Below are 14,705 nucleotides of genomic sequence, written 5' to 3' on the forward strand. Positions count from 1 at the left end.
CCGAAGGGTGGCTAGTCTCTCCCTTAGAGATAGGGTGAGAAGTTCCGCCATTCGGGAGGGGCTCAGAGTAGAGCAGCTGCTCCTCCACATCGAAAGGAGTCAGTGGAGGTGGTTCAGGCACCTGACAAGGATGCCTCCTGGGCACCTCCTGGGTGAGGTTTTCCGGGCATGTCCCACCGGGAGGAGGTCCTGAGGCAGACCCAGTACACACTGGAGAGATTATATGTCTCGGCTGGCCTGGAAACACCTTGGTGTTCCCCCAGATAAGCTGGAGGAGGTGGCTGGGGAGAGGGAGGTCTGGGCTTCTCTGCTTGGGCTGCTGCCACCGGGACCCGGCCCCGGATAAGCGGAAGAAAATGGATAGATGTGTAGTTGTGGGTTCACAATTATGGAAGTAGAAATCGGCTAAAATGCTTCTTAAACCAGCCTTTATTTTATTCGGTGCACTTTGCAAGCACCAGTTCGGACTCTGTTTTTCCTTCAGAGATGCTTTAATTATTCGTGGCACAGATTTGACAAAGTGCTGATCAATATTGATATGATAGCATCACACAGTTGCTGCAGATTGGTGGGCTTACATCAGTAATGCAAATCTCCTGTTCTACCACACCACAGAGGTGCTTTATTGGTCTTATATCTGGTGACAAGTTCAAGAAGGCAGTTTGAGATGATTTGAGCTTCGTGACATGATGTGTTGTGCTGCTGGGAGCAACTGTAAGAAGATCAGAATCCAGATGGTTTTAATTTCCATTGCAAATAGTAAAATTAACACACAACTAAAACGCATTCGATGATCTTTTGTGCTGTGTTTATTACCCACTGGACAGCCTATTTATTCACTGCATACCACACTGTTACACAGCAAACCAGGATGCTTTCTGTGGTGGAGTGATACAAGGCCACCAGCAGTTTCCCATCCACGGTGGTCATAAAGGGATGAGCATGGTCAGCAAGAACACTTAGGCAAGCTGTGAAATTTAAACAATGCTCAATTAGTACTAATATCACCACTGGCAGCCTGAACTGTTTATTTAATTTAGGTGAGGTCTGTGCAAATTGTAGTCTCGGTTTCTTGTTATTAGCTGACAGGAGTAACACCTGGTGTCGTCTTCTGTTGCTGTAGCTCATCTGTTTTATGGGTGTGCACTGAGAGATGCTTACCTTGGTTGTAAATAGTGTTAATATTGTTGACTATTAATTTTTGTGATAGTTTTTCCTGACAAAAACAAGACGATAACCAAATAAGAACTAATGCACTTGGACAGAAGCTATGATGAAATGGATTGACACGATTGACACGAATAAAAACAAGATGAAAATGTTTTGGAGAAACGAGATCCACTCAGTATGAATTAAGTTGGGGAGGCGGGACGAGTTTGGAAGTGATCCAATTAGAAGTAATCTCCTTGTGCAGCAAGGTGAGACGCGGAGAATTTGATGTCCAGGGAGTAAGAAGAGCATACATATGGATATGGACACATTTTGCACTTACTGTCAAGAAAAATAAGCAACTTTCGCTAGTCTTTACACTGTCTATATGCCAACCATGCCAGGTGTACCTAATAAACTGACCGACGTGTTTACATGAGCTTCTTGTAATCATAAATCACTTTTCTTTAACACCGTTGTCACGAGTCACATTAATCTTTGGCGCTGTCATCTTTTTATTCAAACTTAGTGGAATAATGTAACCCTCACCTACACATAAGAAGATGAAGATTAATGGATGGAGTGTCGTCTCAGCAGCTTTCAATTCTGCTCATGCTATCCTTTTCATCAAATGCTAGACTTTTATCATTACCTGTCAGAAGTGTGTGTTGCTTGTTAAATACTTGTCAGATCTTGTAATGGCCTGACATTCATTTCAGCGAAACCACAAAACAAATAATGGAAGGCTTTGTGGAAAATTTTAGCCTCTGTGTAAATGTTCAATCAGCTTCCTGCTTTTACGCCACGAGGGACGAACTGTGCCTGGAGCGATCTGATCTGCAGCCACAGAATTATAATCTGTCATGTTAATGATCATTTTCTATTGACATACGAGTGTGAAATGGGTATTACAGTGTTGCAGTGTCAAACCATTTACAGTCCAGCTGTTCAAAACACTTCACGTCGAACAATTATAAGCAGAGAAGCGAGGGCAGGTCGTAATAGTGATTTGGCCCCTTTTAAGACATCATTATGGCAGTTATGATTCAGTCGGCTATCTCCATTGACTTCCCTGCCTCTGCCGGTATGTTTCTGCCAACTTAAGTAAGGCGTGCCATCCTTCACTGATGGATAATGGCAAGCTATTAGGGATATCATAAAAATGACAGTGACTGTATTTTCATGGAGCTGGATAAGGCACACGTTGTCCTGCTTGTAGCCTCGTTAATGATACGATGAATTATCGGCACTCATTCCAGATGCATACAAATGTGCAAAAGTCTTGAGCTACCAGTGATTTCTTTATATTTTCTAGGTGTAGTGATTTATTGAAACATGTGCAGACATGTATGGAAATACAGCATGTGAGACCACAAACAGAGTTTGTACAATTCTAGCATCTGTCTCATAATTTAAAATGGTCTTCAGAAATAGCTCTCCAGACTTCTTGAAGGACATTCAAACATCTTCTTTGGATGTCGGCTGCCTTTTGTTCTGTTCTCTGTCGAGATGATCCCCCATTGCTTCAATAATGTTGAGGTCTGGGATAATCAGGGCAATCCGTGACTGATAGTGTTGCGTTTTCTATCCAGGTACGCTTTGGTGCATTGGCAGTGTGGTTTGGATCATTCTCATGCTGAAGAGTGAAGTTGTTTTCAAAGTCGCTTTAATAATTCCATCAATAGTGACAAGATCTTGAATACTGGCTGAAATGCAGACCCCAAACATTGATAGAGCCTCAACCATGCTTTATAGATGACTGTGTTACCACTCTTCTATACATATTGAAACACCTTGAACCAAAAATTTCAAATGTGGATTCATTAATACTCAATAAGACCTGTTGCCACTGGTTTTCAGCACAGTTCTTGTGTATTTTAGCATACAACAGGCTTTTTTCCTTGTTTCCTTTCCTTAAGAATGGCTTCTTGACAGCCATCCTTCCACTGAGACCTTTTCCGCTGAGGGTTCAGTGAACAGTAGATGGATTAACTGAATGCCAGATGGATCTCTCAGGTCCTTTGTCAGGTCTTTGCTGGATTCTTTCCCTTTTTTTTAATAACGTGACTTTCAGACGCCGTTCACCTGCTGTAGATAGTTTTTTTTTTTTTTGTTTTTTTTTTTAGGTCACCTCTTCTTTTGTCTTTAACTTGTCAAGTTTTCTCAGGGATTGTAAGGATAGACTGCACACCGTTACAAGATATGCCCACTTCTGATTAATAGAGCTTACATGTGATATACTGTTCAGCACTAAAACTGCTAACTTAAAGTATACAGAACATGGGTGTATGCCTGTAGTGTCGTGTTTGCTGTAAAAGTGCCCTGTCATGTGTGATGTCAGTAGTTATCACAAAGACTAGATGTCATTTTTAAAGGAAAAGTAGAGCTCTAAATTTGGAAACATGCTTTTGACTTTTACCACTTTGTGTCTCTGCTCTGTAATATTTCACGCTCTCCTGCAGCCTGTTTCTCGGCACTGCCCTGCAGCTTGATCCAGATTTCATTAGAGCCTTTAAAGATGCTCTGGCTGCCGTTTGAAGGCGCAAGGCAGAGAGGCAGCGGACGTACAGTGCAGGCACATTAGTCCAGCCCGACACTGATGTTTAGTCCTCCTTTAAGAGGAATTTTCTAACCGGCGTCCATGTCTCATCGAGTTGATTTAAAGCCTTTTCTCAGTATTAATGAGAACAGAAGGTGAGGCAGAGCGAGTGAGAGATTCTTCACGACTCGACGGCCTTATCATTAAGATGATGTTTAGATAATCAAGGATAAAGATTGCTCTGGGATGATAATTTATCTGATGTTCTGTGCTTGGCATAGTAATGGTGGATTTGTTGAGGCGCTGAGTTTGCCATCTTGTGGTTGTGAAATGCAATGCAGAAAGAATTTGAATAAAACCAGCTTTAAATAATTGGTTTGGACAAAACCCTCAAAACGAACATTTGCGATGGCGTAAAGCTCAAGGTCAGTTTCTGATCCTCTTGGCCACTTGCCCGTTTAACATATACCCCGTAATCGCATGAGCAGACTTGAGAGAAGGAAGAAAATACATTACCTCAGAATAATAAAGGCTTTCTGTATGAATTATGTAGCACTGCTGTGGCGGTTGATATTAATTCCTATGCAGTCAGTAGGAAAAAGCTCAAGACCGATGCGTGACTGTGGGAAAATAGAGAGGAAATTGCTGGTGCTTGCAGAAAACCCGTTGGTTTATGCATCTACAAGAGCTCCAGTGCAATCCCCTACCACATATTAGAGCTGCACAGTATTGCTGTGGTTATGAGCTGCTGCTGCAGAGCAGGAATTCAATGATAGACAACTCTGAATTATAAAGAAAAAGGCAGAAAACAGGAATAAAACAGTAAAAAATGTGGTAAAATGTGTCAGTATCAGTTATAATATCAGCGACAGCCTCTATCTTCAGATCCAGGATTTGGAAAGAAACACAGTCATGTGGAGAGAAAGCACAAATACTGTTGCATCAGAAAATAGTCCATATTTTCTTTTCTCTTAAGTGCACTCTGGACAAAATCCTCGGTGCACTGCAGAGTTATTGTTCCTTCTTTACTCCAGCAGAGGGCAGCAAAGTCTTCCCATAAGTCACTGTGCAGCTAATTCAGTATATAGGAAACGTAAAGATGTGTATTTTTTGCTTCTTCTTTTAAAAGGAGAACAACCTGGATTTATTTTATTTCTAAACTTTGCCCTCGACATCAGTAACATGCTAACATCCTGCAGCACTGATGCTTCCTCAGTCTTATTAATAGACAAAAGGTCCTGTCAGTCTGCGTGTGACAAAAACAAATAATGATAACTGTGTTCTCAGCTCGCATTCAGTCTGTTCAACAAGCCATGAGTCACTCTCTGCTCTGTAATCTGTTTTTCTAATAAAATTCCAACTTTACACTGACGGTGACATCCCCCTGTTAGAAACCACCTTCTCCTTTACCTCCTAAAATAGACCTCAAGGCGCTCACTTTTTAAATGGTTATTCAAAAAAGCTTTCTCTGCTCCTGCACACAGAAAGGAAGTTTGTAATAAGTGATTTTCTCAGGTAATTGATAATCAATTTGACCAATAGAAGATCAGAAATGCTTGTTTTGTTCAAGATCCTTTAAAAGAAAAAAAATGTGATTTTTGGTTAAAAACACAAATCGGAAATTAAAATTGTTCCTAAATCATTTAAGCATAAGTCTGCTTTCATAAAATCCAGACAAGGACCTTTAAAAAAGCTTTAATGACATTTGTCACTCTATTTTTGCTGCTAAACAAAGATTCCTGTCATGTAACGGTAACTGTGCATCATCCATGATTTAGAAACTTGAATGCTGAAGCGGATTACTCAATGCTTCACTGAATAATTATGCAGGATGCAAAATGAACTTCAGCTGTGTGGCGATGCAGGCACGTTTATGACTCCTTTTGAAGTCGATAAAGAAGCATTTAACGGAGTGAACTTATTTGTCAGCCACTCAGAGGCTTTTTATCGTCATCAGCAATGGATAGCTTAAAGAGATGCAACAGATCTGGGAGATGAACGAAAGCAGTTTCTGAGATCTCATAAAGCTCACTCTGCAACCTCAAAAGGTTTTGAAGTTAGGGACGTCTTTTTTTAGTTCGAGTTTAATGTGTTGATTATTGGCTGCATACAAAAGATGAATGCGTCCACCACAGCATCAGCTGTTGGTTTGTTTGTTTTTATCTCATCCAGGTGAAAGAGTGAATCTGAGTATTGGTCAGATTTTTGCTTTCTTAAGGGACTTTAATTCTTCAAAGTGTGTGCAATCCAGCCAAGCAGGGACAGTGAAACTCATAATTGTTTTACTTGGATCACAGATGAACTACTGCATCGATGACGTTCTGGTTTTAAACTGGACGTGATGGTTGTGATTCATCAGTCACAGTGTGGGGATCCCCTCAATCTTACACTCTATTTTAGTTTAAATGGGGATAACAATGCGCAAAACCTACATCACAGATTAATTGTGTGTGTGTGTGTGTGCCTTTTACGTCCTCACAGCCCATGTTAGATGCTGCTCTAATGAAGCTGGTACAACAGGGTACAACATCCGCATCTCCACTGCAGTGCCTGATTTAAAAAATATTATTATTTTATTCTTTAGGAGGGAAAAAAGGTTTTGTGAGGTTTTCTTTCTTGACAAAGCTGAACAGCTTTTTCATTCATACCCATTCAAGGAGTCTGAGGCTGTGAATTATTTATTGCAGTTCTGATGTTGCATCTGGGTCAACGCCCACCTCCCCCCCCCCCGCCCCCCATTGTACCGTAAGCATCTGCGGCGTCTCAGCTTGAACTCTTTTCGTGGACTTTATTCCTTTTCCGGAGCTTCTGGGAGATTTAAAACTCTGTTGTGATCTTGCGAGCAGAAAACTAATTTAGTCTTTAAAACATTAAAGACATCTAAACAGCTTTAAGTGGATTTAAAGCTGCTAATTACCCCATTGATGCATGATAATATGCTTTGTTGGCGAGCAGTATAAGCACTGCTCGTGTAAATTGGCAGAAGCAACTGCAACTTAAAAGCTTTTTAGTAATTCGCTGGTAGTTGACATTCACAACATGCCTGACATTTAACAGGAGCTCAAAACACACACACATACAGTGGTTACTTTGGTAAGTGGTAGATCCTTCCATTTATTCACTTCCAGAGCTCCTCAGGTAGTGATTACACTACTTAGCTGCAGTGTAAAGCACACAGGTGAGAAGATCATTGGTTGAGTAAATGTCAAGCGATTGACAAAGTGATTATAAAGTGATTTTCATGTGGCTGCCTGTTAGTTTAGAGAGGACATGTACCCAGCCAGCTAGAGTCTTACCGGTGGAAATGCCACACTGATCTAAGAGAGGTCAGAGGCTAACAGGCTGGACTTGGATAGCACGGGAACTCAGCACTACAGGAGGTTAATGTGATCCCGAGCTGGACTTTGTATTGAACTTAAAGTGTCTCCCTGGAGGCTTTATTAACATAATGCGACATCATCACACAAACTTGATGGTGATGCTCATATTAAGGATGGTAAACATGAAGATATCTCCAGAGTATCTACAAACAAGCTTCGGCTTCACACGTTTTTATTTCTGCTGCTGGATCTCAATGATGTCAAAACCAACGGATATTCTTACACGGTCATCTCAGACACACACCTCTGGCTGTGAGCAGAGAGGCGCCACCGTCCTGTATTTTTACCTGGAACATTCACATTCAACACATTGTGTTTGTGTGTGAAGCTGTTTGTGATTTCAGAAAACTGTGTGAAATTATGCTTAAAAGTGTTTGTTGCACTGCTAGAGTTAGGTCCAGAGTGGATTTTATATCAAACGATCAAGACGATTGATGTGATAAAAGTGCAAAGATGTTTGGGAATTACAGATATTTTTATACACGCATTTTCAGAGGCTCATGGCAAATGAAGCAGGCATAATATTCTGAAGTTGAAAAGTAGACCAAAGACATGCTGGATGATTACATCTCTCGGCTGACCTGGGAACGCCTCGGTGTTTAAGCAGGAGAAGGTGACTGGGGAGTGGGAGGTTTGGGCATCCTTGCTTAGGCTTGCCCTGCAAGGATCCTGGTCCTGTATAAGTGTAAGGAAATGAATGGATAGATTCAAAGCTGTGAATATATATATGCGTAAATAAATATATAAGTATAAATATGAGGCACAAAGACATGTCAGTGAAGTGAGTCAGGCCATCATTAGGCTGAAAACTCAAACTAAACCCATCAGCTAGAAAACAGAAACTTTAGGATTGAAAGAACTAAAACACATGACGACAGAATTATTTCCGTGTTTGAGGAAAACTACTTGGTTAGATGTCGTAAAGTTAAGAGCAGTCTTGAGGAGGCAGGCGTATGGCTGTCTAAGCCTACAATCAAGAGACGGATTCATGAATGGAAATACAGTGTGTTTACAACAACGTGCAAACTGCTGATTGCACTCAGGAACAGGAAGGCCAGATTAGCCAGAAGTCATCCAAAAAGACGCTGCACAGCTCTGGGAAAAATATTTGGACAGTTGAAAGTAAGATTAACAGGATTATATAGTCAGCACTTCATAGTGTCCAAAGCAAACTGTAAAAGCAACCCAGGAGAAAAACCGAATATTCTTTAAGGGCCAAGTCAGTCACCTGATCTCAGCCCAACAGAGTATTTGCTTTGCTTTTGATTATTAAAACCAAAACTGTATTTAAAAAATGTCTGCAAGTCTCAAACAGTTACTGCAATTTGCACATTATGGACCCGATGTATTACTATACATGACATTATTTTAAAAACTGCAGTATTTGTTGGCAAAAGCTGGTCTAACAGGGTGGACTGCTCGATAGTTTTCTTTCTGTTTTCTTTCTTTTTTCAACAAATAATTGTAAATTACTCCGTGTTTAGGTTTTTGAACTCTTGGATTGTTTTTGTGAATCTGAAGTGATAAATAATTAGTTTCCATTTTAAAACACAGCAGCAACAACAGCACGGAGGGGAAGCTGTGGCTCATATTTCATCAGACGTCTTTGTACTGTAGGTGCCGGCTCCCCATTGTTAAGAGTGTCAGTTTCATAATCTCAGTAAAAAGATGTGCGTGCACACTGCAGTGGCGGATTTTGAACTGACTTTAATCTCATTCATTAAAAAGAGAAAAAGCTGTATTTCCCCAAAAACCAGCTCTCTGTTGTTTAGCTGGTGTTTCGTGTCCTGAACAAGGTTTAGGGTCACACTTCAGAGGCCGAGCTGGAAGGAGGACAGAGCTGCTGCAAAATAGCAAGTGGTTTAGAAGTTGAGACTCATACACCTCGAGTAGATTCCTTTTCTCAGATGTTGTTTCGACAAACAAATGAGTGAAAATGGAAGTGATGATGATGATAGGGGATGAGAAGGACAGCTGGTGAAGGAGGACAAGCCCTCAAAGTTGTAACTGAGGAAGAAAAGGAGTCTTTGAAGTGCAGACTTGCACTAACTGAGCCTTCTGCAGACGCCTACACTGGATAGAAAAATACATTAGGAAGGAGAAGGAGGCAGGGGGGAACCATGTGAATGAGGGCGAGGAAGACGGTTAAGGAGAAAGATGATGATGAAACAGAATAGCGGATGGCATGAATGAAGAGCTGGGGGGGGGGAGTAAATGAAAGACACAATGACGGAGATGACAGCGTGAGGGCGGAGGAAGAGTGGGGAAGAATGAATCAAACAGAGGACTGGAGTTAAAAAAAAAAAGAGTCTGTGTTACAGAGAGAAAATGTACTGGAAACGAGCTGAAAGGTAGAACAAGGTAGATGATAGCACCCCCCCCCCCCTCGCATGTGTTCCTGAAGAGTCGACTACTGTAGGGGTGCAGAACTGGCAGACTAGTGGTAATAATAGGAGATAATACATACACCCGTCCCACATATACTAGGAGAGGAGGAGGAGGCGTAGGAGGTAGGGAAGCCTTGTCAGAAGAGGACAGGAGGGAGGGGAGCAGAGGAAAAAGTGATGAGGTAAGGGTGGAGGAGGATGAGGTAAAAATGGAAAGATGAAGGGAAATCGGAGATGGATGATGGGAGGGTGTAGAGGGAAGCATCACTGGGACTTTCCCTCAGCTGTTTTCTTCCCTCCTCCCTCTTTTTAGAAAGGCGGGGGGGGGGGGGGGGGGGGTTAGCAGAGGCGAGAGAGAGACTCTCTGTAAGTCATGCATAGCAACTTTGCTCAGGCACACTGAACGCCTCTCCAAAAACCAAAAAAACACAACAAAGAGCCAAGACTCCTTCAAGGCAGCTGCTCACTCAGTCAGGAAACCCACATGTGGGAGAAGACACTTCGAGCTTTAATCACCTCAAAAGATCCAAATTTAGATCGAGTTTCCACCAAGAGAACATCTCTTAAATTGGATTTTGATCCGGCTGAAGTGCCGTGCTGTGGCCGTCCTGCTTTTGGAGCAAGAAAATTTAATTTCCCTCCTTCCACTGGATCGTTTACCTGAGGCCAGCCTATCCGTTTCTTTTCTTCTTTTTGGAGATGAGATCCAGTCTTATGCAGGTCAAGCCTGTAGCTGCACAACAATGCAGTGTAAGTGTTTCTGAGCTGATATTTGTGTGTGCATGCACCCTTGCATCGTGTGCTGATTATCTTTTTTTCTCTGTTTTGGTTATGGGGTGAGTAAGTGTATATGCAGCCTGGGGAGGGGGGTACACAGTGTGCACAAGTTTGTGCATTTTGGCAGTGAACATTGCTGGTCTGATGTGGGAGGCAGTGAGTTTTCCTCCAACACTGAGCGCCTTTGTTGACTTCATAAATTATAGAACAAATCAGCCGTCGGGGTTTATTCGTGTGGTAAGCATTTTCTGCATCTGTTAAAGTTGCTGAGATTGTTTTTGAAGTGCAAAATACACTCTTAGACTCTCATTAATACATCTGACATGCTTAATTCTGTAACTAATTGTTAATAGATATGTATTAATGCCTTATTGGTCTGCTATAAGCTGACATTTTTTTGTGTTTCATCTGAAAAATCTCTCGCATCCTCTTTATATTGCATTTATGAAGAACATGGTGGAATATAAGCATTGCATTTTTGGAGGAAAATATTGAACTATACTCCACTCCATTTATTTGTCATATCTAGCCACTAGTTAAATTATATACTAAAGTTATTTTTTAGTATTTAGTATTTATTTATTTATTGTCATTGTCAAGAACAATGAAATTGTGTTTGGGGCTTCCATACAACCCAAAAAAAAGAAGAAAATAATAAATACCCCTTAAAACCCAAGTGTACATATTTAACCCAGTGTGACTCCAATGCAATAAGACAATCCTTAGCAATAATGTTCGTAGAAATTCAGACAAAGACCTGAGAAACATGACAAAATACAACAATGCAACCCATTCATTATTATTGTACTGTGAGATATGATATCAGATATGATAGTTATCTATTTAAGAAAGAGGGGGGGGGCAGGAGGGGGAAGAGAATAAAGATATGATGCACCAATGCAGACCAGTTCATTGCTATTAAGAAGTTGGATATGGTTATTGTCCGTGAGAGGGGGGCAGAGAGTTCAGGAGCCTCACAGCCTGTGGATACAGGCTGTTGGCCAGTCTGGATGTTCTGGCCTGTATAGACCTGTACCTTCTCCCTGAGGGCAGCAGATGGAAAAGGTGGCGCGCAGGGTGATGTTGGTCCCGCAGGATACTGTGCACCCTCCTCAGACAGCGAGTGGGGAAGATATTACTGATCTCTGGCAGACTTGTTCCAATAATTCTGCCAGCTTCTTTCACCACCCGCTGGAGTGCTTGCTGATCGGCCTTGGTGCAGCTGGGGAACCACACTAGAAATCCATACGTCAGAACGCTGCTGATGGCACAGTTGTAGAAGTTCAACATCAGAGATCTGGGAATGTGTGCGCTCCGCAGTCTCCTCAGGTAGTAGAGGCGCTGTTGGGCCTTCCGTACAACTGAGGTGATATGGTTGCCCCAGGACAGGTCCTCGGTCACAGTTACCCCCAAGAATTTAAAACTGCTCACCCTCTCCACCGCCTCACTGCCAATGAAGAGAGGCAGATGGTTGTTATGACCCCTCTTCCGGAAATCTACAATGATCTCCTTGGTCTTTTTGGTGTTTAAGACCAAGTTATTGTCGTGGCACCATGACTCTAGTTGTTGCACCTCTGTCCTATAGTTTGTCTCATCATTGTTGGATATAAGTCCGAGCACTGTAGTGTCATCTGCAAACTTAACAATGAGATTGGACGCGCAGGAGGAAATACAGTCATGGGTGAAGAGAGTGTATAGCAGAGGGCTCAGAACACACCCCTGAGGGGCACCGGTGTTGACCACAAGGGTGGAAGAGGTGTTCTTACCCACTCTGACACTCTGTCTACGGTTAGTGAGGAAGTCCACAATCCAGTTGCACAGAGAGGAGTTAAGTCCCAGTTGGTGGAGTTTGGGACGGAGTTTGTATGGCCGGATGGTATTAAAAGCCGAGCTGTAGTCTACAAAGAGGAGCCGTGCATAGGTGTTCCTGTGTTCCAAGTGCTTCAGTAATGTGTGCAGCACTGTGGCGATCGCATCCTCGGTTGACCGGTTCTCCCTGTATGCAAACTGGTGCGAGTCCAGGGATGGTGGAAAAGCAGCTCTGATGTGTTTAATGACCAGTCTCTCCAGGCATTTGGCGGGAATGGGGGTGAGTGCCACAGGTCTGAAATCGTTCAGACATGTGACATTTGACTGTTTTGGGATGGGAACGATGGTTGCTGCTTTGAAACAGGATGGTACCAGTGAACAGGACAACGAGGTGTTATATATAGAGGTGAAGACGTCCGCCAGGTCCGCAGCACAGTCTTTTAGCACTCCATCCGGCCCGGCCGCCTTCCTGGTGTTAATGCTCCGGAACACACGCCTCAGCTCATGAGTGCTCAGGACCGGAGCAGGGTCGGTTGAGGGGAGAGGGGACAGGACAGGGTCGGTGTTCTCCCTGTCAAAACGGGCATAAAAGAGATTTAGATCCTCAGCCAGAGTAGAACTGTCGGCTGAGGGTGATGGTGTTCTTCTTTTGTAGTCCGTGATAGCCCTGATGCCCTCCCAGACCTGCCTTGGGTTTGTGTTGTTCTCAAACCTGGCCTCGATACGCCTCCTGTGCTGCTGCTTGGCAGTCTTGATGCCTCTTCTCAGGTTGGCCCTGGCAGCACTGTATGCCTCCTGGTCCCCGGATTTGAAAGCGTTTTGCTAAATATAGATCAAATCTGGATGATTAATTATTAGATAACCTACCGTTTTGCAGATACAGCTGATTCTCTTGTTCTTTATAAGCACATAAAGTGTAATTTGGTGATCTGAATACTTACTTCACCACTTTAAAGGAATCTCATACAACACTGTATGAGATGAGTTTGGGAGAAACTGCTTGACTTTGAAAATTTGAGCTTTGTCTGTGTGTATGTTAAATGTTCACAACATGTGTAATTGTTAGGGACTATGGTAGGAACAGTGGGCGGTTAAAAGGGTAAAAAATGCGACAGGAAGCACTACATGAGAGCAAGAGGGGCATATACGTGATTTTAAACATGACTATAGAAGAACTTATTAAAATGATGGATTTTCTGCTACAATGTGTGACGGTAGCGGGAGGAACGGAGCTGAAACCTTTTAATAGTGTACTTGCTCTTGTCCTCTCCCTCTCTCGCTTCGATGGAGCCATAAATCTGAACACACTTTGCAGTTATTTCCTATTTGAGACACATTATGATCCACTTTTGGACGAGTTGGACTGCATTAAGAAGTCTGAGTTAATGCCAGCCACCGAGCCCACCGATATATCCACTCGAGGGTTTTCTGGAGAGATGCTCTGACCTCCTCAGCAGTAATTTCCTGTTGCTGTCAGGAACCTCTTTAATTAGTTAGAACCACTGAAATCATAACAGACCTCCTCCTACCATCCTCCCCTCCCCTCCTTTTCATTTCTATATATATCACTCTGCTGCGAGAACCAGGCAGCCCCAGGGACTCCTGTACATGTGTGCTCATGCATGCTCCCTCCTGTGTGCGCTGGTGTCTTTTGTGCAAAAATGTTTTGGTGCAGAGAGCGTGTAGTCTGTGTGTGCATGTGGATATTTTGGCGTGCACCCATGGAATAAAATATTCATGTGACAAGCAGGCACTCGGGTCCTGGAACACTCTGGTATTCTTCTGCTTCTCCCAGCTCTCTGCAGGAGCCCTGTGTGCAATTACACTGCCTGGAGTTTCAGATCAGACTTCCCTCAGTATTCCTGCCTGTTTTTGGCTTTTTTCCTGCAGCGTCTTCACTAAAATAATCTAAAGTAGGAAAGAAGACACGTACTGTATGTATCTGTAAATGTTATTGCATAGAGTCACAGATGGAAATGGAGGATAAAGAGCAGAGGGGCGTGCAGAGAGTTGTTGTTGCCTGCAGCCTCGAGAGCACTTTCTGCATTATACATCAACCTCTTTCTTTTTTCTTTCCCATCTTCTTTTCTGCCCCAAGTTGCTGCAGGAGATATCAAAGGCACGAGCTCCTCTTTAACCTCGACTGGATGTGTTTGTAGTTGAATGGTGGGACACAAACGAAGGACACAACTTCTCACCATTGCAGACGTAGTGAAGGTCAGAGCTCGAGGCTCTTGAGTCCAAACAAGAGGCCAGTCGGCGCACTCAGAGAAATTCAGAGCTCCTGTTGCCATTTAAAACACTCAAAGTGCCTTGAAAGGCTGAAAGGACATGAATGGGCCACAGTGAAAATGAACCGAATGACTGGTGATAATTGGTAATTGGCTGTGTCCCGATAGGTTGCTTCTCTAACAGGTCCTGTCTTGGCCTCTAAATGAGATGCGTGACCTTATCATTGGTATTGACAGTTGAATGGTGGGGGAAGAAAATGACTTTATCTTCCTCCTCTTGGCCTTTTCAGAGCGAGCACCATTGTGTCTGTGACTGTGGAATACTAAGCATGACTAAAGTCCCGAATGTGCACCATCTTTTGGTGTTAGCTTTTGATTGACTTCTTAGTTTGTTGCATTTTTTTTTGAGTTCTCAAGATGTGAAAATATGTGT

The 14,705-nt window shown here is 42.8% G+C and overlaps 1 protein-coding gene across 2 annotated transcripts in view; it reads left to right on the forward strand.

Moving 5' to 3' along the window:
• Positions 1-14,705, forward strand: part of osbpl10a (oxysterol binding protein-like 10a) — a 96,966-nt gene that overhangs the window by 68,921 nt on the left and 13,340 nt on the right. The gene's annotated exons all lie outside the window — the stretch shown is intronic.

Source organism: Copadichromis virginalis, linkage group LG22, assembly GCF_057382275.1.
Source record: "Copadichromis virginalis isolate Kocher_CV1m ecotype Utaka linkage group LG22, C_Virginalis_male_GT1.1, whole genome shotgun sequence".
Classification (NCBI taxonomy): Eukaryota; Metazoa; Chordata; class Actinopteri; order Cichliformes; family Cichlidae; genus Copadichromis; species Copadichromis virginalis.